Raw genomic sequence first — 26,800 nt, 5'->3', positions numbered from 1 at the left:
GGCGGACTGTCCGCCCAAACACTGTTCAGCGGACAAGGTTGGGCGAACAGTCCGCCCGTGTGTACGCGGCCTAACATGTGACCAGAGTTTTAATAGACTAGCTAACTATAGGCAAGGTAATACATAGGTGCAATAGATAGAGGGAATCCGTAACCACCCTCAAATAATATTCATTGTACCAATCACTTCACTTCCCATAGGAGTTGAAGCTGTTATAGCTGTGAAGGATGGGCTAACTCAATATTGAACCATACAGACTAAGACTGGGATGCCATTAAAGTTCATGTGCGTGTAAAGGCCGGTGTCCCAATACATTTGGGAATATAGTGTATATACAGCAGCTTTTTGGGGGGTGTTATGTTGTTGTTGTTTTTTTATAGCATGAAGAGGGGGTCGAAATGAAGATACTGAGAATTACTTGCAGATGACTGAATTCTATCCAGTATTTATAACAGAAGAAGTATACTATGCATTGTCCATATGTAAATATTGTTAACATTTTAGAAACATTTTCAGAAATGTCATAGTACACACTTACTGCATTTTAGACATATCAGGGCTGTCTAGCAAAATACGGATGACCTATAGAGGGATCAGGGTTATAACAGGTCTCAGGGGAAAGAGAGGAATCAATGGAGATGTGTATATCAATGGGGGGGGCTTGGGGGGTAAATGCAGTAAAAAAAACAGAGTGATTCCCTTGGTTTCAGGGTGAGTTGATATGGCTGTATATAGTATGTGATGTAACATGTTCAGTATACACCTATTTTTATTAGCGATAAGCAAATTCTCATTTATCTGAAATGTCTGCAAAATTCTTTTGCCGTTTCGCATAATGTATTGAATGGAGAAGGCAAAATGAAAGCTGAACTCCAGGATAAGCAAATATTGTCTAAATACAGGAAACGCCTTCTTCTGGATCTGTACAGTAAACCAGTATGAGACCTCTGTGCAGGAGCTTCCTGTTATAAAGACCGCTCACTGCTGCTCTCTCTCCTTGTGCAGGGTGACTGGTCTTGTCTCCACCTCCTCCTGTAGTTTTCTACAGGCAGCCTGTAGTGGGTGGAACCTGCCAGGCCCCTCCCACAGCTCTGCATAGAATATGTACAGCAAGCACAGTGATAATGTCACTGCTACGTCAAGATAATTTCTGGGTTTGCAAAGGCATTTAGTGCACACAAAGTAAATTCATATTCTTTTGTGACTACTGAGGAAGATATATATATATATATATATATATATATATATATATATATATATAGATATATATATATATATATATGTTATGTCTACAAATCTAGTTTTTGCCCAAAACTGTAGTTAAGTTTTGGGGTTAATTGTGCTAAATTATGCTTTGGCATCAATTTGGCTGGGCTGTTTTAAGGTTCTGCCTGGTCATAGGTGGGGTTCGCACCTGTGAGGGGCCTTAGAACGCAGTCTGGTTGGACGCATTGGGTACCAATCTCTCTTTCAGAGCCAGCCAACCGGTGCGAGTTTGTCTTGCTGTGTATTCCGGTAGAGGGTACTTAAGGTGCTGAAGTCATGTGGTTCTGGGTTTCCGGTCCAGAAGTTGTGGCTGACTCTGTGATCCTGGTCCTCCTCACCAGCCCTCGGGGGCCCTCATGGTCTGGGGTGCGGATCCATCCGTTTCCAAGCCTCAAAACTGGCTAGTCTGAGGCGCAGTAACCGGAAGGAGGATTCTAAGGTGTTCCGGTGCCGTCTCGGTTTTGGAGAAGCCCAGCAATTCTACATGCAACCAGGGAAAGACTCTTCAGTAAGAGGGCCATGCACAAGGCTGGCTGCTCGGTAAGAGCCTGAAAGCTGAGCTGCCATGGATATAGATTGAATCCGCATTTCTTACGGTATCGCCAGACCGGCTGAAAGATTCTGGTACAGTAAGAAAAGTTCCTACTTCTACCCTTCTGGTTACAACTAAGTTCTTCAACCAAGTCTGTGTGAGAGACTTTGGAAAGCTAGAATTACCTGTTGGCTGCTAAATCCAAGCTCAAGGATTTATCCAACAGTTAAAGCGGAGGTCCACCCTAAAATGGACCTCCGCTCATCGGAATCCCCCCCCCCCCTCCGGCGCCACAATCGGCACCTTTTAAGGATTGCGCCGCGCGGCTCGCGCATGCGCAGTAGGGAACCGGGAAATGAAGCCGAAAGGCTCCATTTCCTGATTCCCATACCCAAGATGGCGGCGGCAGGACCCGCCAGACGAGCGAGCGATCGGCTTCGGGTGCCGACATCGCGGGCGCGCTGGACAGGTAAGTGTCACTATTTAAAAGTCAGCAGCTGCAGTATTTGTAGCTGCTGGCTTTTAAAACAAAAAAAAAAAAACGCGGAGTCCCGGTGGACTCCCGCTTTAAAGAGTCCAGTTGCGAGTGGCTATTCCCTGGATTATGTACAGAGAGAAACTTTTATTGAAGTCAGCAGTTCCAAGCACCTGAGCTAAACTTTATCCTCATACCCTCTATTCCCAACAAAGAGACTGAGTTTGTTCTACTGTTTTATGCAAAATTAAAAATCCTGACAAGGAATTCAAGTGTCGGTCTCTACAGTTACTGGGTTATCAGCCCTGGGAACCCCTAGACAAGGACAACGAGTACGAGCTGGTGAAGGTAATCAGTAAGCCCAGAAAAATCCAGCCGCTCCTTCGGGGGTAAGTGCTACATATGTGCTATATATAGATTTGCCTGGAGTGTGGCTTTAAGAAGTTTATGTGGTTTTTAAGGCTGCAATGAGCTAGAAATGGTCCCTAAAGGTTACAGAAGATCCTTTCAACTATCCTGGACCTGTTCTTGCTGTAAAGAAAAAAATGTCCCCTCACTAGCCTCATTCTTTTATATTTTTATAAGAAGAAAACACAAAAACTGATTAAAAAAAACTGCACGGACACAGACGCTACTTCCAATTTGACATCTGTGTGGGATGTCAAAATGAAAGACAATGGAATAGCAGCGTGAGATCTTTGTTAGCATAGTAATACAATGTAAACACCTCAATATTCAGTGTGAAAACAGTGGATCCACCAGGGAAAAGATACCATCAGGCCATGCCATGCATCCAGGGGTGTATCTACCACTAGGCAAACAAGGCGTTTGCCTAGGGCGGCATTTTTCAGTGGGGCACCCCCCAGGCAGATCATCAGAGGCATCTGTTTAGCCACTTCCGTTCCCATTTATTCATGAGGATGCAGCTGCAGGCATCATCCCAGTATCATTTTTTTTAGAGCCGGAAGCTCCCTCTCTTGTAATTAGATATGTGCGTTTTGTTCCCAAATAAATATTCAGTATAAACGAAGTTTACCAAATACTCCAAATAACGTAACAAAATTTGTCTGAATTTCCAAAATTTGAATTGAAATTTGAATCGAATTTTTCATCAAATTCCATTCGATTTCCAACTGTAAACATATTTATGAAATCAAAGACTGTGTGTGTTATTAGAGTACCATTTCAAAATAACACTGTTTTAGTTTAGCCAAAGGTGATCTAAATTGTTATTGTAATCAAAATGCACCATTTAAAATGTAAACATTTCAATTGCCACATTTGACCAATTCTAAATTTATCAATTCGAATGTTTCAAATCTAAAAAAAAAACGGTAAACCAAATTTAACAAATTAAATAACTAGATTAACGAATTTTAAACTAAATGAAACACATTTTTCCGTCATGCATATGTCTACTTGTAATAGCAATCGGAGCTACTAACTAGCCGCTCCCCCACCTCTTGCCACCTTTCACGGCTCTCTTGAGCTCTCCCATCCAATCGGCAAAGCAAAGTCTGGATCGGCTGTTCGTAAAAGTAAACCGGAAGTGATGACATCACTTACAGTTTACTCGCAAACCATCGACGCCAGTTTTGTATAAATCTAAAGAATTCAAAAACACAGATCTTGGTATTTCTAAAGAATTCAAAAACACAGATCTTGGTATTTTGAATGCTTTTAAGAGGCCATGATCCGTCTTGCACATGTTACACGCTACACATGGACAGAACAGATCAAACCTCTGCAAGAGCAGACGTAGACCTTCTAATAACTTATTTCTCTCCATTCAAAAGTATAGGGACACCTGCCTTTACACACACATGAACTTTAATGGAATCCCAGTCTTGGTCCATTGGGTTCCATATTCAGTTGGCCCATCCTTTTCAGCTTTTGGTTTTTGCTTTAGTGAACTTTTGTGGACAATCACTTGTTAATATTGATTATTTTATATTTAATCACTGGATTGATTTTTTCACGTATTTTCACTTTATATATAATTTTTTTGTACGTTTTTTTGCATTTTGGATTATTTATGCAGATTCATTTTTTGCACTATATATGCTGTATTTATCATATAGTGGGATAGTATCTCATGTGCACTTTATTTTGGTATTACTACTCATTGTATATGTATAAGCACTTTTAGGTAGCGCCGCATTTTTATTTATACCATTTTATTTATACCATTTTTTACACTTACTTTCGGTGCTGAGATCACTGTTTTTATGCTGGCTGCTTCCTGTGTATAAAAATTTTGTACTCATTTAGTCTTCCTATGAACCATTAGGTGGAGCGCATTAGTATTCCTTTATACAAGTGAATTTCTCTTGTCTTTCATTTGAGTGCACTCACAGATATATAAAAAAAGATATTTTGTTTATAAGTAAACAAATTAATTAGGAAGGTCTGCACTTATTTGGATTTGGTTTTTGGGTTCATTCACATCCTGTATTTTGGGTATGGACACTATATGCACTGTTACAAGCAGAGGATCACTATACTATCATGATATTCATGTCTGGATGTTTTATAAACTAATTTGTAAGCCATGATATTTTTGGTGATAACCTCTCCTGTGTAGGATTGGTGTCCACACCTAGAGGGTTTTAGTAGTCACCTACTGGGGTAGGTGAGGTGCGATAACTATTACACTATCACCTTTATGGTAACTGTTTTGTTATAATTTATTCCACAATAACACTGTGGGGGTTATTTAGGAAAGGCAAATCCACTTTGCACTGTAAGTGCACTTGGAAGTGCAGTCGCCCTAAATCTAAGGGGTAGATCTGAAATGAGTGAAAACTCTGCTGATTTTATCATCCAATCATTTGTAAGCTAAAATGCTGTTTTTTATTTTCCTTGCATGTCCCCCTCGGATCTACAGCGACTTTACTTTCAAGAGCACTTGCAGTGCAAAGTGGATTTTCCTTTAGTAAATAACCCCCTGTGTCTTTTAATACTTAGTCACTATAGAGTGATTTGGTAGAGCACTTTTTGACATATAGGTAGCGCCACTCGCCCCTTCACATCTTCTTTCTTTCTATATTTTGTTTATACTTGATGTATTCATTTGTATTTTTCTTTGTTTCTGTTGCACAACTAAAGTTGTCGAATTTTAGGTTCTTATATTTAAAACAAATGAACCTTCACATTCTTTCCTGAAGAAGCCATACGGCGAAACATGTAGAAAACATGAACGGGACTACAGTAAATCATTTTCATTAACAGGATGCCTTGCACACATCTATGGCTATGATTATATTAAATGTATTGTTTTTATGACGTTGTTCATTTAATAAAATTATTATATATTTTTTTAATATTGTTGCCTCAATGCTTTGCACTTATAAAGTCCCATATCTCCTAAATATTTCTTCTTATCTAAACGGATTGTTGTTGCCATATCTTATGTAAATTCTGACACTGCTTTCTGACCACATAATTTACTGTAAAATAGTGTCATTCCCCTGGTGTTTGTGTGGGTTGAGGATAGAAAGGACCAGAGTGATGGGTCACCTGAAACCGTGGGGAGAGGGTGTTTAGATCGAAATTTACCTATGTGGATAAATGTAAATTCATCTGCATTAGTAAAAGCAGGAGTTTGTTTTAGTATCACTATAGTTTTCAATACAGCACCATTCAAGAGCTCGTCTACACATAGTAAGCGTCTATCCACCCATTTATCAAGATTTAAGTACGGGATAAGGAGTTCCATGGTTTTGTTAGGAATACGTATCTGGTGATTTCGTATAAGTTGGAGGACATGTTCTGCTTTAATATGAAGCATGATTGCAGGCAGTTATGCTAGCAGTATATTAAAACATTTTTAATTATGTTTTTTCCACTTTAACATTTAGGCTTTATTACCTGTTGAATATTTTATAGAGGCTCCTTCACTATTTTTTGGTCTTGAATCTTACTTTCGCAGACCATTGTGTTGACAAGTACAGCCCACTGCTCACTTACCCCTTTGAATTTTTAATGGTGCTTACAGATTACTCATTAACGGGCTTAGAAAAAAAAGGAGCTCCAGAACCCACTGCCATCAGCATACAAATATCCTAATAAGAAAATAATAGAATTTTTTATATTCTATAAAGATGAACTATTATACTATTTTCTTCTTAGGTCCTGCAGTTTTACCATGCTATTGTTCATCATTAGGACTATAACCCAGCAGAAGTCCTTTGTTCATATTCCAAAATATAACTAGATAATAGGGAAGACATTTTGGGGTTGATTTAGCCTGTGTACTTTGCGAAGTGCAGCTGCACTCTGTAAGAGCAGTTTCTACAGAGCATAGTAAATGATTGGAAGCTCTGCTGACTTCCATTATCCAATCACGTGCAAGCAAAAATGCTTTTTTTTTTTAAATCTTCTTTGCATGTGATTGGATATTTTTTGCAAAGTGAAGCTTTGTCTCATTTACTAAGCTCTGGAGCAACTGCACTTGCAGAGTGCAACTGCACTTCGAATAGTGCACAGTCTATTTGCCTTTAGTAAATCCACCCCTTTGAGTTCTAATTTTCCTGAACTTTTTGTGAAAATTAGGAGATTTCCACAAAATGTTGCCATTTTGTCAACATGCATTGAATCAAAGTGGCAGGAAAAATTTACTTGTGTTTCAGTGGTTTTTAAAGATGCAATAGGCATTAAACCCGCAGATTTTTTTTTTTCTACACCTGTAAGGCAAAAGGCATAATGAGCTAGTATGCACCGCATACTAGCTCATTATGAAATACTTACCTTAGAACGAGGCGCTGGCATCTCACTCGGTCCACGTTGAGGGAGCTGACATGTTCCCTCAGCGTGTCTTCCAGGTATTGCAGCTCACTCCCACACATGCACGCGGGAGTTTTCTTCTCGGCCGGGTCTGGCGTCTGCCGGACTTTCAGCCGAGAATCCCCGGAGCGCACGTGCCACTGAAGTCAGCGGCTCATTGTGAGGGCAATATCTCCTAAACCGTACAGGTTTAGGAGATATTCTTTTTACCTACAGGTAAGCCTTATTATAGGCTTACCTGTGGGTCAAAGTTTAAAATATGACTATACAGCCGCTTTAACCACTTCAATTCTGGGCACTTTCATCCCCTTCCTGCCCAGGCCAATTTTCAGATTTCAGCGCTGTTATACTATGTATGACAATTGCGTAGTCATGCAACACTGAACATGTGCAAAATATTTATAATTTTTTTGAGATAGGTAGAGCTTTATTTTGGTGGTATTTAATCACCACTGGGATTTTTATTTTTTTGCTAAACAAAAATTTTGAAAATAAAAAGAGTTTTTCTAAGTTTCTGCAATAAAATTTTGCAAATAACGAATTTTTCTTCTTCGAAAAATGTGCGCTGATGAGGCTACACTGATAGACTGCACTAATGGGCACTACTGAGGCAGCACTGATGGGCACTAATAGGCTGCACTAATAGACACTGATAGGTGGCACTGATGGGCACTGATAGGTGGCACTGATGGGCACTGATAGGCGGCACTGATGGACACTGATAGGCTGCACTGATGGGTACTGATAGGGCTGCACTGATGATTAGAGCCCTGATTATCAGTGTAAACAATGTGCTGGCAGGCATGTCAGTTAACGGCTCTCCTTTTCTTCCACAGATACAGCATGGGAGGAATGGACTGCTGATAACCGGCAAGTCTGTTTCACATGGTCAGCTGTGATTTTACACAGCTTATTTCTTGGTAAAGGGCCCTTTACCTTGATGAGCGGTCACAGAGCACATCCGATGTGTGCCGCAGGAGGCGTGCAGGGGGCGGGGTTCTGGGGAGACGTCTATGGACACCCTCCCAAAACTGGATGACCGTGCCGTAGCTGTTGGGAAGTGGTTAAGTGATTACTGAGGGTTATGGAAGCTCCTTTAAAGTAGAACTTCACTCAAAAGGGAAAGATCCACATATTTGCATCCTCCTCCCCTCCTCTTTAACATTTGTGAATTTTGTGAATGGTGAATTTTGTGAATGGTCATTCTTCACCACGCGCCACATGAATGGAGCCCCCTGCGGTTGCACAGAGCTCCGACAGGGGGCCCTCAGAGTGCTATGCCCCCTTCTACCCCTGAGGCTGGCACAGCGGCAATCACCAAGCACATAAAAGAGGCTATTAACTGGCAGCAAGGTGGAATTATTGGTCAGAATTTAACCCCTGGCATCTGAAGGCAAGCTCATCCGCCATGACGTTGACAAAATAAGGGGCCGAAAGTCGACTGCGGAAGTTCGCATCTCAGATGGGGAGGACTCCATCACCTCCTATACAGCCCAGCTATCTGAACTGCAGGATATGGTAAGGGCATTGCAGCACAGGGTGGATGACACAGAGGATCGGCAGAGGAGAAACAATGTGCGAGTGGTGGAGCTCCCTGAAGGGGTTGAAGGTTCTAAGACCACTACATTCGCTGAACAATTCTATAAACAGCTACTGGCTCTAGAAAATCTCACTCCAACTTATGTTATGGAGTGAAGCCATCTGGTTCCCCTGGGTAATCGCACCCCTGGTATGTCTCCTAGGCCCTTCCATGTGCCATTTCTGAAATACCAATATAGGGAAATGATACTGGCAGAAGCCAGGAAACATCCTGAATTACGCTATGAGAATGCGAGAGTTATGATTTTCCCAGATTTTTTTTTGGCAGAAACCCAGAGAAGACTGCGCTCTTCCACTGATATTTGGAAGCATTTTGAGAGAGAAAGGTGTACAATACATTATGCTTTACCCCAGCAGGCTTAGAGCGAGGTATAATGGTGCTGTGAAATTCTTTGACACCCTGTGGGAAGCGTGCAACTGGCTGGATGCTGTCTCTTAAAGTTATCTGAGATCTGAATACAGGTATCTACTGCAAGTTCTTCTTTTTGGCTGTTTTCTACAAATCCTGTTCCAGAGTCTACCTTTACTCCTTAGTCCTGAGTCCTTTACTTGCTCTACCACCTGGTATGTGCCTTACCTTTTTTTCTTCGGGGAGCTGGATTAGACCCTCTCTAAACTAAGGGATGGGGCCCTGTTAACTTTTGCCTGGCTGATTTGCGGAGTCTCATACGTAGATTCCTCGCGGCAACAGCTGCTACTTGAAAATATGGTTAAACACCTCATTTTTGCTGGTCAAGTTTTGGGTAAAAGCTGTATACTAGAACTGTTTTTCTTTAGTTTTGGTTTCTATTTAAGCAGCAGGGATGGGTTTTTGTTTTTGGTCCCCCTAGTCTAGACTGTCTCAGGTCCCTACTTTTCTTTTGCACTGCTCAAATGCCGGCCCTTAAGGACAACTGGTACTGTACCTTCTTCTTATGTATCCTGGATGATACTTACTGTTCTGATACCCATGACTAATAATGTTAAAATTGTCTCTTGGAATGTTAGAGGACTAAATGATAAATTTAAAAGGTCTTCAGTATTTCAGTATCTTAAGCCGCTAAAGCCACATGTGGTACTCTTTTAGGACACTCACCTTGATGGAAGTAGAGTTCTTGCCCTCCGCAGACCTTGGGTGCAGCGTGCACTGCATCCCACCTACTCTCCCCTGGCTAGGGGAGTTTCAATTCTTGTTAGCAAATTAGTTTCTTGCACTATTCATCAGGTGATCTCTAATCTAGGAGGTTGATATCTGGCTGTGGTATTAGATGTTGTTTATCACAAAATGGTTATAGTGAATGTTTATGTGCCGCCCCCATTTCAATCTAAGGTATTATATGAGTTGTTGCCGAAGTTAGCTCCCTTTGCCCATCACCCTATGATATTTATGGGGGACTTTAACAACAGTCTACATGTAAATCCTATAATCCTAAGGCTTAATGTACACGGGATGTTTTTACAACATCTCCTGAACGATTTAACTTGACAAATAGTAAGTTTTGCCACATTTACATGGAGCGTTTAGCAGCGTTTTGCCGTGGTTGCGCTTAAAGTGTTTGAAAATATATATATATATTTTCAAAGTAGCCAAAAATTAAAAAACACATGTAAACGAAACGCTAAATGCGAGTTACTGCATTTAGCCGTGTTTAGAAGCGTTTGGCACTTGAAATGCCTCTAAACTCAACGTCTGAACTCATTTTTTTTCCTTTCCAAAAAAGGCCTCTAAACTCAACTGCCTAGAAACTACTATAAATGACCCTGTGTACATATACTGATAAGATAAAATAGGGGAGAGTTCAGGAGCAGTTGAAAAGAAATGCCCAACTGCTCCTAAACATCCGTTTAGCAGCAGCAGTGTACATGAGGCCTAATAGTTAGGGTTCCCAATCGAGTTCTATTGGACCTACATGGAGCAGGTATCTCCCAGACTATGCACACTTTTTGAATACAGTCTGGACCATCAGACTCCATGCTGGAGGCCTACATGGTATTAGTGCCAAAGCCTGGGAAAGACCCCACTGAATGCTCCTCTTACAGACCGATCGTACTTTTAAATGCTGACCTTAAAATTCTTACAAAAATTATACCCATGAGACTAGCTAAGGTCTTTCCTTCCCTAGCAGACATAGATCAGACTAACTTTTTGCCTGGAAAATCCAGACACGTACCTCAGTAGGGTTTTCACACCCCTTCAACTTCCGTATATATTCACCAGTCCACAAGAGTTCTGGTGTCAATTGAAATATAAATAGCATTTGACTCGGTGGACTGGCAATATATGCATAAGGTCCTGGAAAAGATTAGTTTTGGTCCACAATTTTTAGATGGGTGACACTGTTATATAGTTCTCCCCGGGTAGCAATCAGACTCGGATTCTGTTTCTCCTTTTTTTCCAATAGGCAGGGGCACCCGACAGGGCTGCCCACTGTCACCATTCCTCTTTGCCATCATGATGGAGCCCCTGGCAATAGCACTGCGATCCTCTCCGATGGTACGGGCGCGTCAGGTCGGAACAATGAGTGAATGTCTTACGCTATATGCGGACAATCTTATAGTTTTTCTTAGTGACCCGGGGCCATCCTTACCTGCGGTGCTAGATATATTTGATACATTTGCGACCTACTGCGGATTGAGGGTGAATTGAACCAAGTCCTCCATCTTATCATTAGATGCGGATGCAAAAGAGTTGGCGGATCCTTCCCTCCCCTTAAAATGGGTCCAAGTTAACATATCTTGGAGTCCAGATTACAGCACATGTAAAGGATTATATGGCTGTGAATCTGACACTCCTGATCCCATATTTAAAACAGAGAATCCAAGCTTGGAAAAATCTTTCCCTGTCCTTGATAGGGAAAATTAACCTCATCAAAATGAAGATACTTCTGGTCATCCTTTACTTTTTATGCCACACGCCAGTGTGGGTCCCTAAATACTATTTTAAGAAACTAGATGGTTATTACTTTCCTTTGGTCCCCCTCACACCCTTGTGTAAGTCTCAAGGTGTTGCAGGAACCCTGGGACCAAGGGGGGTTGGCCATACCAGATTGGTACAAGTATTACCTTGCGGGCCAAATAGTATTTGCACGCCGATGGCTTCTTAGTGATGATAACGACTCTATTTAAGAAATGTACATCTGTTCTACCAGCGACAGGTTCTATGAAAGTTACCATCAGGGCATGGGCAACTTCCCAGCAATTGATACAACCTGATTTTAAGGGTATATCACCTACCACCCCACTGTGGATGAACCCTTGCCTTACGCAGTTCTATGAATTGCAGGATCTGGGGCTCTGGGGTATGAAAGGAATGTTGGGGGCATTGAACGTGATTGGATTTTACTCTCCTTTTATCAATTGAAATCTAAATTTAATCTCCCAAACAAATATTTTTTCCATTAAATACAGTTGCGGCATGCATACCAGTCACAATTTCGGACCCTGACGGTAGAGGTTCAGCAAAACTTATTACAAGGTGACTCTTTAAATAAAACACTGTCAATAACCCATAAGGAGTTGTTTAGGATAACTACTCCTCCTAGGATGCTCCATTGTAGGGAGAGATGGAAGATGGAGGTAGCAAGCATAAATGGGGAAGACTGGATTGACATGTGGGATCGTCCCTTTAAATACCTAATCTAAGCTAGAGATAGGCTGATTCATTTTATATTTCTACATCGTAGTTACTTTACCCCGACCCGTTTGGCAGGGATATACCCATCATGTGCAGCAGTATGTTGGTGATGCACACATCCCCCTGCCAATTTTTATCATATTTTTTGGAATTGCCAAGCTATTGAGGATTTCTGGATGGGAGTACTAAATTGCATAACTGATATCCTTACCATTCTGATTCCTCAATCCATCTCTGTGTGTTTTCTTAGCTTAGATGATGCTGTGGTCTCATCTAATGCACACACCCTTCTTAACATTTTATTATTTTATGCCCGCAAGGCCATTCTGCTACATTGGAAAAAACCAACTCCTCCAACGGCAACCTTTTGGAAGGGATTGGTTAATTTCATGATCCCTTCCTATAGAGCCTCATATATCTCCAGGGGTTGTGAGAAGAAATTTACAAAGGTCTGGCAGTGGATGGACTCCTCCACTGTGGGGTAAGGGACAGATAAGGATTGAAACTCCCAGAGGATTTACTCTTGTGTAGCAGAGGCTCAAATAACAATAATGATAATTGATAGATGGCTTATCATCAGTGCCCTTTACTTATAAGGTATTAGTGATCACTCTTGTACTTTTTGATTCAAATGTATTTGACATTTGTGGAGCTAGGTGGGCTGAGGGCACCCATCCCTTTATACACTTGCTATGGGACCTGATTATTACAGCTTTATCACTCCAGGCTGTTGGGGCTTCATGGTTGGATGGGAGACAGTTATAGGGTTCGATAGGGTGCAGTTTGATAGGGTGGGGGAGGGCGGAATTTTTTTTAAGGTTGATGTATGTATTTTGTTACACGGCCCTGCGTTGTCAACTTAAGCCCTTGTACACACGGTCGGAGAATCTGTCGGCATGAGTCTTAATGGGCCGTGTCATCAGATAATCCGACTGTGTGTGGTATGCATCGGACTGATTCCGTCCGAATCTCCGTCCGACCCAATTTTCCAACATGTTGGAAATATTTCCCGACCAACTGGGCCGGACGGACCTAATCCGATCATGTGTAGAGCATTTTCATCGGACCAAGTGCCACGCATGCTCAGATCAAATTCCTACATCAAAGCTATTGGCTACTAGCCTGAATGTAGTCCCATCGTAACGAAATTATGTCATCACGTTCTGAAAGATCGGATTTTTCACCAACTTGGCCCGACCGTGTGTATGCAACAGTTTGCAACAGTAGTCCGACGGGCAAAATCCGCCGGATTTGGTTGGCAAAATCTCCGACCGTGTGTACGGGGGCTAAGGCGATCTCTGTTGTATTCACCAATTGTTGGAAACTCAATAAAAAAATATTTTTCAAAACTACACTAAATACACCCCAACAAAACACTATAAATAAAGGAAAAAAACAGATATTAGTTGCCAACCAGGTTTCCCCTGAGCAGCTGAGTAAGCGTAATTATGAGTCTCCCCATTTGCCAAAATTTTGCCAAAACCTGTAACTTTGCAGCAAAATCTATTTTGCAAAAAAACATTCACTCAACCCTAATTTTATATATATATATATATATATATATATATATATATATATATATATATATATATATATGTAAATATATATATATATATATATATATATATATATATATATATATATATTATATTAGGGTTGAGTGAATGTTTTTTTGCAAAATTGATTTAAGGGTATAAGGGTATACCTATAAATCTTTCATAGCTGTATTATACAAATTAAACGCTCAAGTTGAGATAGCTGCACAAACTCAAATAGAAGTAGCTGTCTTCAGTTTGGTTTCACTTTTTATGGAGATTTAAAATGTATGACTTCTGACCTGAGCCCTACTAATCGTCATTCTGCTATCCAATCAGAGTGCCCTTGCTAATCACTTATTAATCACTGACAGGTAGAGAGTGGTTAGTGGGCCTTAGGCCAAAAGTCAGGGCCATTCTTTTCCAATAAAATGTTATTCTAGTTTGAAGCGTAACTCCACTTGTGTTGAAAAAGAAAAACACTCCCCTCTGGGTGATCTATGTACATTACAAAGATGTTAACAAACTTCGTTGTAGATTCCTACTTTTTGTTATTCTGAAGAAATCCCTGTGTGTTTGTTTGTATCCATGTGGGAAAGTGAGTCTAATAGGCATGGTTTCATAATTCATTATAATCAGCTGTGCATCTGCAGGGCTCTATTGAGGAAAGCTGCTGGGCCTGCATCCCTTTAGCCATGATTTGCTATGAAATTATCATGAAGAATAGGTAAGAATAGCTACTTTAATTGTTTTCAAATGAACTTGTTGGCAAAAAAAGTCAAATGGATACAAGGGTCTCTCCCCTCATTACTCTAATACCTAGTCTAATGTGTAAAGCTGTCAAATACCTACCTACCCACCGCTTCAGATTATCTTCAGCACAGTTGTGGTTTGTCAGGGGGTTTGTGATTGGTCAATTCTGCCTAAATGTCATTCTTTGACAACATTCAGGGGAACCACCACCACAGCTGTGCACTGATACTGAGCTCTTACATTGTATGCAGGCCCAAACTCATAACTAACTTAGGCCTCTGTACACCCTAGGTTCAATCTAGTGCTGAAAGCATTACCTATAAGGGCGATTCAAGCATTTGGCCAGCATTGTTTTTTCTTGGTCTCAACAGAAGGGGACAGTCATAGTCCTGGCAAAGCCTATGGCTCTTTCTAAATGTCAGGCCACCAAGATCCTCTATTGGAGACAGTTATGACCAATGCCATGGCCTCAGTCCTGGTCACTATTTATTAAGGTTAACATATTCAGTAACTTTATCTCATTCCTGCAACACATTTGAGTTGGCTATTTAAAGATGTTTTATTTCCCTATTGAGCTGTTTTATTTTTCCTTTTTTTTTTCCTTTTTCTTTGTGCATTAAAGTGGTTCTAAGGGCTAAAGGTTTTTTACCTTCATGCATTCGATGCATGAAGGTAAAAAACCTGTGTGCAGCAACCCCCCCCCCCAAACTCCCCTAATACTTACCTGAGCACGATCACACTGCTCTCTCCCTCCTCATTGGCTCAGGCACAACAGCGGGAGCCATTGTCTCCTGCTACTGGCAATCACAGCAGTGAGGAGGGAGTAGAGGGCATGTCAATGAACACACAGAACGGGGCTTGGGAGAGAGCAGGCACGAGTTCCCCCATAACAAGCCACTTGCCATGGGGACACTGAGCAGGGGGAAGGTGCCAAGAGTGCCAGGCTGCTGCTGTTAATCACAGCCAATGAGGAGGGAGTAGGGGGCGGAGTTGAGACCCATTCTGCTTGTCGATGGACACACAGAGCGGGGCTCAGGAATGAGCATGCATGAGTGCCGCCATAGCAAGCCGCTTGGGGGGAGGAGCCAAGGGTGCCTGAGAAGAGAAGGATTGGGGCGGCTCTGTGCAAAACTATTACACAGAACAGGTAAGTATAACAGATTTGTTATTTTTTTAGATGAATGTTTCCTTTAGTATCACTTTAAAAGAATATCCCCCAAGCGTTGGATATATAATTAGATGAAGCTGAGATGTTCTGTTCAAGGGACTCTATTCCTTGTGTTTACTTTTTCATGTAATATTGCATATGGGTGTTCCTTTCTCTTGACTCACCCAGGCCACACTATGGGTTCTAGTGGTCCCTGTGAGGTTTGGGGCCCTGAACACCTTCTCACTTAGTGTTAGCATTTATGTAATCTTCTGAGTATTCATTGGTGAAATTACATTGCCTCCAGTTTGTGCTACTCCACTTGGGGTCACAGGAGAATCTTCTTGTCCTTCATGGAAAGTGCAGAACAGTAGATTTTAAGTGATGTCATCACAAACCCAAGTTGGCATGATTTACCAAGATGGTTTCAAGCCAAAAGGGTTGTGACTTGAAGGGTCTAACTTGGCTTTTGGTCCAGAGGCATCCGCAGTGGTGCCAAGGAGAGTGAAGGGACTCTAAGAAAGTAGATTTAGAATATTAAGTAAAAAGGTTGTCCGGTATAGTATCCCTAGAAATCAAGACTATTATAGGTAATGTAGCTCTTTTAAGTGTACTTATGGTGTTTGCCAGAGTTGCCATATGCCTAGTCCAAGCCCAAGTGATGTCACCTTTCCTGTTTCCCATATTCATTAACATTCAGAATGTAATAGCTCCAACCCGTAAGATTTTATTAAACATTTAAGCAACAGAGTCAGGTCTCAGTGATTTAATTATCTTCCCTGGACTTCTCTGTACTCTCTTTTGCAATTCTTCTTCTTCACTAGCTACCAGTATTGTCTTCATTAAAAGGAAGTCATTAAGGGATGGAAAAGCATGAAGATAACCTTTATATATCATATTAAAAGCACATCTAGTCCTACAGAAACAGTTCTTATGTAAACTTGGAAATGTTCAGCCATAGCATTATAAGATAATTTTGTAATATGCCCTAGGAGGGTAAATGATATTAAATGTTTTATGTGTAGTAATTTATTTTATATAGTACATAGATTCCAAATGTTATGTGTGTGTGTAATGCCCAGACTTTTTTTGGATAAAGCAATGAATATTTTTTTTCCCTTTCTGTGTCTCATTAGGGAGATTGCCCTTTTACTTCCTGTGTCAGAGACTCAGCAGGAAGTAAGAGGAAATCTCTCCAAAGTGAGGGAATATTCTTGAACTGTTGTCTTCATTACACATTTCTCCACTGAAAGGTTTCCCCTCATCTCCTTTTATTGTGAAAACTCAAAAATGTCCCCATCCCTTTCTGTACCAGGAACAATGGTTAACAAAGCCAAGGTAAGGGTGATACTCCCCAATAAGAACACAGACAAAATATCAAACTGATGGGCTCTGTCTTTTACACCCTCTATTCATAAAAAAAAAAAAAAGTTTGGACTTTACATATGCGGGTTCCTCAAAAAGTTTCTGCCTTTTTTAAAACTTTTTATTAAAAATTTCAAAATCAAATGACATCACTTTTCTACATAGTCACCTTCCTTTGCAATGCATTTTTTCCCAGTCACATGACACTCTCAGACACGACCAATTTGCAGAGGAGTTACTTCATTAGGACAGCATTGAAGTCTGAGGTTCACTTATCCCAAGATCTTTGTATACGTGGGATTTCTATGTTCTCCTGCTATCTCGGTTTCATTCTGCCATCTAAATGTATAGTGGGAGGCTAATCGTCTTCAGCCTGTCCCTAGTGCTTGTGTCTCTAAGCCCTTGTACACACGGTCGGAGATTCCGACAACCAAATCCGTCGGATTTTGTCCGTCGGATTTTGTCCGACGGATCTTGTCCGAAACTGTTGCATACACACGGTCGGACAAAGTTGTCGGAAAATCCGATCTTTCAGAACGTGATGACGTAATTTCGTTACGATGGGACTACGTTCAGGCTAGTAGCCAATAGCTTTGATGTAGGAATTTGATCTGAGCATGCGTGGCACTTTGTCCGATCGGAATTCTCTACACATGATCGGAGTATGTCCTATCGGAGCAGTTTGTCGGAAAATATTTCCAGCAAGTTGGAAAATTTGGTCCAACGGATATTCCGACGGAAACAGTCCGATGCCTACCACAAACAGTCGGATTATCCGACAACACGGCCCGATAGGACACATTCCGACGGATTCTACGACCATGTGTACAAGGGCTAAGACCATGGTATGGGTATTAGACCATGGTATGGGTATTAGACCATGGTATGGGTATTAGAGTTGAACCTTCTATGGCGTACACTGACTGATGTAATGATACCATGTACACTGTGAAATGCTATAGACCAGGGGTCCAAACTAAGTAGTTCAGCAACTACAATTCCTATCTTGCCTAGTCATGTCTGTGAATGTCAGAGTTTTACAATGCCTCAAGGGACATGTAGTTCCGCAACATCTGGAGGGCCGTAGTTTGACGATCCCTGCTATAGACTATGGAGTTGATTTACTAAAAATGGAGTGTGAAAAAGCTGGTGCAGCTCTGGATAGAAACCAATCCGATTCCATTGGTTTGTCAAAGCTTAATTGAACAAGCAGAAGTTAGAAGCTGATTGGCTACCTACCATGCAGATTTTGCTCTCTCCAGTTTTAGTAAATTAACTCCTTTGTCCTACATGAATTATTAGATATTCTACTAAGAGGATCTAAGGTGATCTTATAAAATGAAATCTCTTCATCGTCTAATAGATACAATATTCCATCTCAAACCTAGAGTTGTGATTCTATATTGTAAAAAACACTGGAAAGATTTGAATTGAATATTAAAGATTCATAATAATTCAAGATGCTAATATTCACTCCTAAACTGAAATTATTAATATCACAAACGATTTACAATGATTCACTTTCTAAAAAAAAAAACAGGATAAATAATATCTATAAATTTGTACCAGTTTACTAAACATCAGCAAATAAATACAGTTTTATATATCTTTTTCTTATGAAATACCGATCAATTTGTATACCTTAACAAAACATGTAAACCAAGCAAGTGCATTTTATAGCCAATTTATAAATTTTTTATATTGTTTTTAAAGATAGGTACACTTTGACGCAATTTGGGATTGGGTTAACTTACCATTCAAGGGCCCATTATGAATTTTGTAGGTAGGACATATTAGGTAAAGTGCAGAACAGAGCAGCCACAATCTGACATTGATGTCTTCTTGGTCTCCTCAAGGGACCAAACTTTCAGCACCATGGACAATTCTGTGCAAATTTAGTCATAGATCCTTTTGTCCGGACAACGTTCCCTTTCATGTCCTTAACCAATGACTATTCCGTAGCTTCAGGAACCAAACACGAAGACCTGGTCCTTTCTCCGGTGTCCTGTATCCACTCAGTGTCTTATCTTCTTTATCTTCAATTAAGTTGTCAGCAAATTCCATACCAAAGGGTCAATGCTCCAGCCATGAATAGAAGTGCACCAGAACCAAAGTAACATTGCAAAAAAAAATATATTTTTCAATATAAAAAGTTCAAATCGATCCGTATTAATAAATATTACATTTCACCACTTCTTTCAAAATGTACGGTGGTGGTAAAATTTTTCGAACCGTTCTTAGTTCGTTCCAGCCCGGTAGAATCCCACTAAGTGACAAAAGCTGATTTTTTGTTTTGGTGTTTGTATAATTCCCAGTTCAAATTGTTTCATAACTCAAATGGTTGAAATGTATCTGCTGCTGTTTTCAGAAGTGTAACCTCTAGGTCAGGCACACGGCTTACTTGGAGCTGTGAGTGCGTTTAATCCCTGCTTTGTGTAGGAAGCTCCATAAGAAGATTGTTGATGCTGTGTGTCTCTCACACCTTAAACTCTTCCCTGCTATATGTATTCCTCTCTATTGCTCGAAGAGCCTCATACAAAGCATCAACGTGTACAAAACTGGGTTTGGAGGAACAGATGTGCACTCTACAGACAGAGCCACAAAGAGACTATCGGGAGATGATCAGTGACGGCAAACCATAATCACTGCATAATTATTTTTAATTTTTTTATATAGTAAAAACATTATACCTGGGGCATTTAAATACATTCATTAGAGCTGAACAAACACAAGGACAGCTATTATGATTAAAGTATCTGAAAACTAGTTCTTAAAATTTCCACTAATTTATGCTCATTGATTTGTCTTTTTTGAACTTGATAGAAATATGACATATTCTAAAAAAATAATAAAATATATTTGATTTTTTTTTAAATAAAATTATTCTATTTAAATTATTTTGTGCTCATAAGAAAACAGTGAATGATATTATTAATATATTATGTATTATTATATGTTATATTATTATTATTATTATTATTATTATTATTATAATTATTATACAGGATTTATATAGCACCGACAGTTTACACAGCGCTTTACAACATTAGGGCAGACAGTACAACTACAATTAAATACAGGGAATCAGAGAGCCCTGCTTGTTAGAGCTTACAGTCAAGGAGGGAGGGTCAGGTTATACAAAAGGGTAATAGCTGTGGGGGATGAGCTAATGGAGAAAATACTACAGTTGTTAGATGGAGGCAGGATAGGCTTCTCTGAAGAGGAAAGTTTTCAGGGATCGCCTAAAAGGGGATACATTTGGAGACAATCTGACAGATTGGGGTAGGGAATTCCAGAGGATGGGCGAGGCTCGGGAGAAGTCCTGGAGGCAGATATGGGAGGAGGTGATGAGGGAGCTAGAGAGTAGGAGGTCTTGGGAGGAACGAAGAGGGTGATTAGGTTGGTATTTTGAGACTATGCTAGTGATGTAGCTGGGGGCAGAGTTGTGGATGACTTTGTAACTTATTGTTAGTATTTTGAATTTAATTTGTTGGGCGAATGGCAGCCAATGGATGGATTGGCAGAGAGGGGTAGAAGACACTGTGCGGTTTGTAAGGTGGACGAGTCTGGTAGCAGCATTCACAATGAACTGAAGGGGGGATATCATTTTATAAGGACTTTTGAAATACAAAGCAATACAAAGCCATTTTTTTTACCCAAAAATGCAAAATAAACATCATCTGAAATAAAAACATGGGCAAAAAAAACCCACTAATTATTGTTATAACATGAATGGTGTGGCACTAAATGAGTCTATAGTTGCATAAGCGTACTAACTCGTGCCTCATAACAATTTTTTTCCACATATGTTATTCTTATTGTTTACTTTCGTTCTGGTTTCTATTTTCGTTTTTTTGTGTTTTTTCTTTTTTTTTCCCTAAAAATATGTAAACAAAAAAAAAAAACCTGTTGGGGCAATGTATCCCCACAAAAGACATACATTTATTATCGGTACTGTATAGAGTCTGAGTAGGTTGTAATTTTTTTCTTTCCTTTTTGAAAAAGCACAGAGCCGAGTAGACATAGTGGGTAAATGCAATAACATTTTTATTTAATATGTATTATTGTTTATGTTCAAAAGTTTCTGACATGTAATACATAAGGGCATCTTGAGAATCTGTGGATTTACGATGCACAAAAAAAAACAGTGAACAATATAATTTTATAAGGACTTTTGAAATACAAAGCAATACAATATCCAAAAAATGCAAAATACACATTATCTAAAATCAAAACATGGGCAAAAAACCCCTACTAATAAGGATATACATTTATTATCGGTAGTTTATAGAATAGTTCTGAGTAGGTGGTCAATTTTTTTTCCTTAATTTTTGAAAAAGCACAGAGCTGAGTAGATGTAGTGAGTAAATGTTGTTGTACTTATTGTTTACTTTTTTTCTGGTTTCTATTTTTGTTTTTTTGTAATTGTTTTTTTTCTTGTTTTTTTGTCTTAAAAATATGTAAAAAAAAAAAAAAATCTTGGGGCTCTGCAATGTATTCCCACAAAATGACATACATTTATTATTGGTACTATATAGAATATTTTTGAGTAGGTGGTCATTTTTCTCTTTCCTTTTTGAAAAAGCACAGAGCTGAGTAGACATAGTGGGTAAACTTTTCTATTTGATATGTATTATTTTTTATGATCAGAAGTTTCTGACGTATAAAACCAGGGTATCTAGAGAATCTGTGGATTTACTATGCATTAGAGCAGTGGTCTCCAACCTGGGGCATGGGCCCAGATGTGACCCTTCACTTTCTTTTATCTGGACTTTGGGGCAATATTTAACCCTCTAATACCAACAGTGGGACATCATTTCCTCCCCACTAACATCAGTGAATTTGCACAATTGCTCTTAATGACACCAACGATGGGGCGCAATTCCTCCCAATGACACCAACGATGGGGTACAATTCCTATCAATGACACCAACAACTGGGCCCAATGACACCTATGATGGGGCATGAATCTTCCCAATGACACCAACAATGGGGCACAATCCCTCCCACTGACACCAAAGATGGGACATTGTTTTTTCCCAGCTGACGTTGGGACCTTTTTAAAACCCAATAGCCACAGTCCGGCCCACCCTAAAATCTGAAGAACAGTAAACTTGCCCCTTATTTAGAAAATTTGTAAACCCCTGCATTAGGGTATATGAAAATTCATGGTATTGAATTTTCATAGACCACAAGTAAGGGATTAACTCTTCCCTTGCTCAGGAAAACAAGGTTGATGTTTAGGGTCCCGAACTTACTGCTGTCTTTGGAAACCGTCAGGTCTCCCTGCGGCATATCAGTCCCAAAGGGAAGGGAAGGCAAACCACAGTCCTTCTAGAGAATGTGTCAGGACAGGAATTCCCCACCAGGGCCTCAGTCTACTAGGCTGTAGAAATATGCACTCCATGCTTTCCAGGTGGAAGTCCTTGAGCCCATATTACCCTAGGGCAGTGTTTCTCAATTCCAGTCCTCATGGCCCACTAACAGGTCATATTTTCAGGATTTCCCTCAGATGAAACAGCTGGGGTAATTACTGTCACCTGTGCAAAATAATGGAAAGCCTGAAAACATGACCTGTTAGTGGGCCATGAGGACTGGAATTGAGAAACACTTCCCTAGGGTGAGCTGGTGGAGGAACATCCAGCATCTCTTACAGCAGGTTCAGGGGTTCAACTCCACTGTGATCCGGGCCCACCCTGGGCACATGGGCCACATATTTCCAACAATGCACCATAAGCAATAGGCTAGGCCCCTGACCATTGGAATCTGAGGTTGATACCCAGACAGTCTTCCACAACTTCCAGGGGCGCTTCCACAGACACCATAGCATATATGTGGGCATACTAGTGGCAATGTCTCTCCCCCTTTGTTCCTTTTAGGAAAAAAAACCTTCTCCCCTTCCCACATGGAAGAGAAATATATTTCCAATATAATTATAAAAAAATATATATATTGGAAATATATTTCTCTTCCAAGGGTGGGTTGGCACTAGAGTTAAGGAAGTGCATGCATGGAGTCAGCACTAGGTGTAGGGCTGTACCCCATTCCATTACTGGGAGTGAGGTATCAGTGATATCATGGATGGGTGGATGTGGACAGTGTGTCCCTCCTAAATACAAGCAACAGTGAAGGTGTACATTGACACAGGGACCTGAGAGCTACTGGGGAACACTTATGGTACAAATGTGCACGGTAAAGTGTGTACACTTGTATGTATGTATGTAAAAGTAAAGGCACCCCATGTCTAAGGCAGCCACCATATCGTAAGTGCCTAGCGTAACCCAGAAGAACCCACCTTGGTGTAGGCCTCTCATTTCACCTTTGCTTGGTGCCCAACGAAGAGGGGAGCATGGAGAGCACCACCTGACTACCCCCCCCCCGCCCCCTTACATATAAAGTATAATACTTGACATATGCAGTGAGCACCGTGCTCTTTTTAGTTGGAATACAAATATACAAAGCATGCAGAAAGCAAGCAGATACATCTTTTACACTGGAGTATAAGAGGGATATATTCCTTGCAATTGGCGTTGCCGTTGCAAAGTTTTTATTCGTTACAAATTGCCATTAGGTTTTATTTATTTATTTATTATTGGTATAGGAAAGTATGTTTGTGAATTTGAAGATTACTCTTAAAATTATTCTAAAGTCCTGTTTTTTTTCAATAAAAATAACAAACATGTTATACCTACCTGCTCTGTGCAGTGGATTTGCACAGAGCAGTCCAGATCCTCCTCTTCTCTGGTCCCTCTCCTGGCCCCTCCCTCCTGTTGAGTGCCTCCAAAGCAAGCAGCTTGCTATGGGGGCAACCGAGCCGAGTCACAGCTCTCTGTGTCCATTCAGACAAGAAGCTGTGGCCCGTTGCCCCCCCCCCCTCTCTCCCCTGATTGACTGATTCAATTTGACTGACAGCAGCAGGTGCCAATGGCACCACTGCTGTGTCTCAACCAATCAGGAGGGAGAGTTCCGGAAGGCCAAGGGACTTGTGGACATCGCTGGACTGAGATGGGGCTTGGGTAAGTATTAGGGGGGCTGCTACACACAAAAGGCTTTTTATCTTAATGCATAGAATGCATTAAGATAAAAAAAAAAAAACCTTCTGACTTTACAACCACTTTAACTTCTAATGTTTAGTTGAACTTTAAGAATCCCGGAGTCCATAACCTGCTTAAAGTGTATCTAAACCCAAAATCAAAAATGTAATATATTGCTGCTTACTACTCATTGGTATGGTGGGTGCATTTATTTAATTTTTTCAAAATTCTTTTGCTTTATTTTCACCTGTCAATCTTGCAAATAACAGTCATCCTATCTTCGTTCTCCCACTGTGTCTATGGAGGAGCCATGGTTGTCACCCTAGCCTGCTCTCCTGATATGGACTATAAACATGTTTGTATCTCTTCATCTCCATTATGCAGAGAGCAGGACAACTGGTAGTTTACACAGAGTAGCTAGGAAGGATTATATTCCTCTGTAAAGACCACAGGAAGTGAGGACACTACATATCTGCCAAGATCAGCAGGTATTATTGTGTACATGCTTAAAATATTCTGGAAAAAAAAAAAGAAAACAAATGCAGTCGCCACATCCGAGGACTGTTAGCTGCAGTATATTACATTTTTGTCCTTGCATTAGTTATCCTTTAAAGTAGTATGTCGAACTTTCCATGCTATGATCACACTGAGATAATCCAAAAAACAGACTAGCACATATACAACTAATAATATAAAGTGCTTGTGCTGTGCAAAAATCTGAAAATGCGTTGTGCTCAAATGACAAAAAAGTCAGTACTACAAAACTCCTTATATCTAAAATAGATATAAGCGTAATGATCCAAAAAGCAATCATTGCCAGTCTCTTGTAAGAAAATCCATGTGAAAGTGCTCAATAATTAATCATTTAACCACTTAAGCCCCGGACCAATTTGCAGCCAAAGGACCAGGCCCCTTTTTGCGATTTGGCACTACGTCGCTTTAACTGACAATTGCGCGGTCGTGCGACGTGGCTCCAAAACAAAATTGGCATTCTTTTTTTCCCACAAATAGAGCTTTCTTTTGGTGGTATTTGATCACCTCTGCAGTTTTTATTTTTTGCGCTATAAACAAAAAAAGAGCAAAAAATTCGAAAAAAAAAAAAGCAATATTTTTGACTTTTTGCTATAATAAATATCTCCAAAAAATATATAAAAAAACGAATTTCTTTCTCAGTTTAGGCCGATATGTATTCTTTTACATATTTTTGATAAAAAAAAATGCAATAAGCGTACATATTGATTGGTTTGCGCAAAAGTTATAGCGTTTACAAAATAGGAGATAGATTTATGGCATTTTTATTATTACATTTTTTTATTAGTAATGGCGGCAATCTGTGATTTTTATCGTGACTGCGACATTGTAGCGGGCTCATTAGACACTTTTGACACTATTTTGGGATCATTGTCATTTATAGAGTGATCAGTGATATAAAAACACACTGATTACTGTGTAAATGACACTGGCAGGGAAAGGGCTAAACACTAGGGGGCGATTAAGGGGTTAAGTGTGTCCTAGGGAGTAATTCTAACTGTGGAGGGAATGGGCTACCACTGACATGACAGAGATCACTGCTGCCGAGTAGATCCCTGTCATGTCACTAGGCAGAACATAGATATCTCTCCATTTACATAGGCATCTCCCCGTTCTGCTGCTCTGTGACACGATCGTGGGACACCAGCAGACATCAAGTCCACCGGACCCGCGGGCATGGTCACGAAGTATGTGGCAGGTGCGCGCGTGCCCATGATGCCGCGATTTAAAGGGGACGTACCTGTACGCCAATTTGCCCGGCCATGCCATTGTGCCGATGTACATCGTCGTGCGCTGGTCGGCAAGTGGTTAAAGAGGGACAAGAAAGAAGGATGTATATAAAGACAGTTTTCAGCAGTAGATACTTTTAGTTTGAAACAGCATGATGAAGCAACATTAATATTATTTATAAAGTTCCTTTTATTAGATTGTCAGCTCTTATGAGCAGGGCCCTCTTCACCTCTTGTATTTTATTCTATAATAACTGTACTTTCTTTCTTTAGATAAGGGCTTCTCAACCATTCATGGATCCCTAGGGTTCCTCTAGAGGTTGCTTGGGGTTCCTCCAGCAATGAGCAATTTCTGCCTCTCAGGTAAGTTCCCACTGACACCATTGACCTTTTTTAGCTATCTGTACGGGGGTAATTCTTCTCAATGTCCACAAGTGTAAGGACCATTCTTCCCACTGACCATCACACTAATGTGTTGTGAGTTGTAGATTAGCAGGGGTTCCCTGAGACCAGAAAGTTATTTCAAGGGTTCCTCTGTCTTAAAAAAGGATGAGAAAGGCGGCTCTAAGATTAGCCCTATATAAGGACCTGAAGGACCAGAAGGTTTTACCCCCTTCCTGACCAGGCCATTTTTTGCGATACGGTACTGCGTTACTTTATCTGACAATTGCACGGTCGTGTGACGCTGTACCCAAATAAAAATAAAAGTCCCCACAAATAGAGCTTTCTTTTAGTGGTATTTGACTACCACTACAGTTTTTATTTTTTGTGCTATAAACAAAAAACAGAGCGACAATTTTGAAAAACAATATTTTTTTTTACTTTCTGCTATAAAACACATCCAATAATTTAAAAAAAAAATCGAATTTCTTCATCAATTTAGGCCAATCTGTACATATTTTTGGTAAAAAAAAAAATCCCAATAAGTGTATATTG

General features: G+C 40.3%; 1 protein-coding gene across 1 annotated transcript in view; it reads right to left on the bottom strand.

The window, feature by feature from the left end:
• Window positions 1-19,501, bottom strand: part of LOC143927382 (retinal guanylyl cyclase 2-like) — a 195,511-nt gene extending 176,010 nt beyond the window's left edge. The window contains exon 1 of the mRNA XM_077451426.1: window positions 18,825-19,501. The gene's annotated coding sequence lies outside the window, so the exon portion shown is untranslated. The remainder of the gene's footprint in view (window positions 1-18,824) is intronic.
• Between the last annotated feature and the right edge of the window lie 7,299 nt (window positions 19,502-26,800).

Source organism: Lithobates pipiens, unplaced genomic scaffold (genome assembly GCF_037356315.1).
Source record: "Lithobates pipiens isolate NorthernLeopardFrog02 unplaced genomic scaffold, aLitPip1_a1.2 Scaffold_23, whole genome shotgun sequence".
Classification (NCBI taxonomy): Eukaryota; Metazoa; Chordata; class Amphibia; order Anura; family Ranidae; genus Lithobates; species Lithobates pipiens.
The sequence above is the reverse complement of the archived record's forward strand: the minus strand, read 5'-3'. Positions and strand labels throughout refer to the sequence as shown.